The following is a 4316-nucleotide window of genomic DNA, read 5'->3' as shown; positions in this document are numbered from 1 at the left end:
TAGCAATTGTGATGTTTGCATTCTCAAAGTCGTTAGTGGAGCGTGTGTGGTTAACCGGCACACTAACATGGACTTGTGAGAAATGGCAAAGGTCTAAACAATTAAGACTATGATTACGACATCCCTTTCATAGTTCTGGAAATTGTTTAGACACACATGTGAGCTATCTAAGAAAGGGTGTACGAATCTAAATTTCAGAAGTCCAGCTGATTTCTGGAAATATGTCAGAGCTAGTGGGAGCATAAGTGTTATGCTGATAATCATCATGTTAGTGGGAGCATGATTATTATGTTTAGTGTTACAAGTTAGCAATGTTAATTATAGAAAAACAAAAGTTTCAATTCGTAAAGTTGTAGGGGTTGAAAAAGTTGTTTTGCTATAATTAAGGGAGAGGAAATTATACTTCATTTCAATTCTAAAAGCTTAGATTGAGTTTTAATCATCTTTAGTCAAGGATATATATATATGAATTTTATGTTGGAATGGTTCAACATAAGGAAATTCTATATATATTGCGTTCTCAAATTCGATTATGATTACAGCATCCCTCTTCATAGTCGATTTTTGAAAACATGGAAAATAAAAAAAAATTGTAGCAAAAGACTGATCCAGTATCAGGTCTTTATGTGAGACATCGTGAATCGTGTCCCATATGCTTCGGGTATAGGATCGGTCACATGTGCTATAATATTCATCCTTTCTAAATTTTCCAAATGCTCAGAGCATTAAGAAGGGAAAAGTCTAGAATTGGATAAGACTAAAATGATTAAGCAATTGTCGAGGACTATCTAAGGCTCACCAAAGATTGGTTGCTCAGGGACAGTTGGAAGTATAATGTTAAATTTTGGAAGGACCATATGGATATATTCTGAAAAGAGGTAGCTCTTGTACAGATATGATAATCAAAATAGGAATATGGAAATTTTCCATATTGGGAGTTGGATATTAAGAATCTATGAGAAAGTTAGAAACTTTTATGCAAGAAGGATGTTCAAAGCAATGTACTTTGAATATGAGAGTTCGTTTCCATAGAGTTGATCTCCTTTGGAATCCTCTGTAATGACTGATGACAAGGTTTTTGTGACCTTGTGCATAATCATTACGAGAGGATCAGTGCATATAAGTTTAAAATCTAACAGTTTTTTTTGGTAAATGGTAGGAATTAGGAATTCTTACATTTACAATAAGGATTTGGGATTGTGAAATGAGCATCATTGGAATCATGTTCAATTGATCTATTTCACAAAGTAAAGATCATAGACAAACATAGTGTGCATACTTGGAGTATGGCATAACTATTGTTTAGAAAAACAAAGTGTACATGCTAGGAGCATGGGACGACTGTTGTTTTTGTTCAAGTATTAAGTTGATTATTTGAAAAATTATACAATGAATAATGTGTAATCAATATGGTGATAAATAAAAGGTGGTTTTATTTATATTCAAAAGGGTTCTGAGACCATATTGGATTCGATTATTATTGTGTTTCACTTTGCATGTTTTCACTTCCAGAATAGCTAGGTTATTCTTTCCGAATGACTAAGTTATTTAAACACTCCACAGTCGTTCATATGTTGGAAGTAGGTATGAATTAAGACTGTCATGAATCGAGTTTGTAGATGGCTAAACGTGTTTAGACATAACAATGGTTGCTACAACATTCATGAGTACTCATAAGTTATGAGTATTTGAATTAACCCACGCTCACTTGTATCACTTCATGGAATTTATCTCGAGGGATCGTGAGACGGTAATATCATATAAGTCTTCAAACCTAGAGATATGAGTTGTTACCTATGAGTTGGTTGTGCATTGATTGCATGTAAACGCATCAGTAACTTGATGTTATAAAACGTGCATTTGTGTATAATTCAACAAGTAGTAGAAACAAGTATATGAGTCGAAGTTTATCTGTTCCTTCTAGTCCTTGGAGGATTAGAAGCGATATATGGGCCCCTCGATGATTTTATTTTGACCTATGTATCGGGCCCGGTCAGAACCTAATTGATGTGTTCAATTTAGTTCTTTGTCAAACAAATCGGAAATCGGGAAACAAACTGCTGGACAATAAGTACGACGTTGTTCCATGTATTTGTCCGGCTGATATCATGAGAACAGAGGATTATATGATCACTTATCTAAAATGGCGCTTCATAGTTCAACAGAGTTTTCGAGAGCTACGATTGCTGGTTGGTTCCTGAAGTAACATACGCAAATACAGTTATTAGACTTATCCAAGTGGGAGACTGTTGGATAAGGTGTCTAAGTCCATAACTTATTTGGTATATACTTGACCCGACCCGGCATGGTCCATTTGGGTTGCACTTCACCCAAACTGTTTATGGATAATTTTATGAGAATTGTATACTTACGATTTATTAATATATTATAAGTTATAATATATTAATATAAAGTCATGTTATTTAATTAGTTTTAATCTTGAATTAATTATGAATTAATTTAGTGATTAAAAGGAAGACTAATTAAATCATGGGCTATTATATTTATATGGTGTGGGCTAATACTCATTTGTTAATGGGCTAAGCTTATATGGAAGTCCATGGATGATCCATGGAGCTTTTAACCCATGGATCCTTGGAAAGGAAAAGACATGGGTTATTAGGGTTTCACCCTAACCATGCACACTATATAAACAAGCTCATGTTGCATGAAATACTATCCTAGTGTGTGTGTAATAGTGGTGGCCGATTTCTAAGTGTTAGTATACTCTCTCATACATTTTCCAAGTTTGTGGTGATTTGTGATTTCCATTTGAGGCATTCACATTATTGGTGCTTGGCTCTCAAACTCCAAGGAATCAGCAATCAACAAGAGGTATGTAATTCATCTAGTTCTTTTATGTTTAAAAGTACCCCATGCCATGCTAGATAGGTTATAAACCTTGGAAATTAATATTTTGCATGTACCTTAGACAAACATAGATCCAAGGTTTATTAGGGTTGCATGTACACTTAGGAAGTGTTAGAATGCTCAAAACCCAACAGTAGATGGTACAATAGACGCCATAAAGATAGTGTCTCCAAATCTTGAGGGAAACACCACAACCCCTAACTCCAAGTCATATGTCAGATATCTAACCTCATGAGGCTTCATTTTCCTGGATGCATATGCAATGACCCTTCCCCGCTGCATGGGTACTACCCCCAAACTCGTTATTGAAGCATCGTAAAATACCATAAAATCCTCAACACCCTCAGGAAGGGTCAATACTGGGGCCTCACATAACTTCCTAATCAGAGTCTCAAATATGGTATGTTGCTTAGGACCCCAATGGAAATCCACACTCTTCTTCTTCTTCAAGCGAGTCAGAGGAACAAAAATCTTGGAAATTTCCTAGATGAATCTCCGATAGTAACTGCCAATCCAAAAAACTCTTGATCTCACATGGGGAATTCGGGACCTCCCACTGCATAATTGCCTCAATCTTGGCCGGATCAACCAGAATCTCATTCTGATTGTCAAGATGTCTCAAGAACTGGACCTCTCGTAACCAGAACTCACACTTGGATAATTTGGCATAAAACATCTCCCACCTCAGTACCCCAAGTAACTCCTGAAGGTGTTCCTCATGTTTCTCCCTGGTCATGCAGTGGACCAAAATATCGTCAATGAAAACAATAACCGAACGATCGAGCATCAGCCTACATTCTTGATTCATCAAATCTATAAATGCAGCAGGTGCATTCGTGAGCCTAAATGGCATCACCATGAACTCATAATGACCATAGCGAGTCGTAAACGTTGTCTTCTCCAAGTCCTCCATTCCGACCCTCATCTGATGCTATCCCGACCTCAAATAAATCTTGCAAAACCAAGATGCACCTTGCAAGTGATCAAAAAGAACATCAATCCTAGGAAGTGGGTAACGATTCTTCACCGTCAACTTCTTCAAATCTGGGTAATCTATGCATATATGGTGATACCCATCCTTCTTCTTCAAAAATAGAATCGGTGCTCCCCAGGGTGAACTGCTCGGTTTGATAAACTACTTGCCCAATAGCTCATGGAGCTGAGAGGAAAATTCTGCATCTTTGGTGGTGCGAGGCAATACAATATCTTAGTAATCGAGGCCATACTAGGGAACAGATCGATACTAAATTCCACCTACCTCGCGATATGCACACCAAGTAGCTCCAACATAATGACATCTAGAAACTCTCTAACTACTGGCACATATACAACCGACTTCGTCCCACGACTCGAGTGTCAACCACCTCTATGAGAAAACCCAAACATCCATGTTGGAGATACTGCCTAGCCTTGGCGGTCTAACAAAAAGTCGATCCAACTCTGGT

The sequence above is a fragment of the Lactuca virosa genome, chromosome 1 (assembly GCF_052849685.1).
Source record: "Lactuca virosa cultivar CGN04683 chromosome 1, Lactuca_virosa_CGN04683_v6, whole genome shotgun sequence".
NCBI classification, from domain to species: domain Eukaryota; kingdom Viridiplantae; phylum Streptophyta; class Magnoliopsida; order Asterales; family Asteraceae; genus Lactuca; species Lactuca virosa.
The sequence above is the reverse complement of the archived record's forward strand: the minus strand, read 5'-3'. Positions refer to the sequence as shown.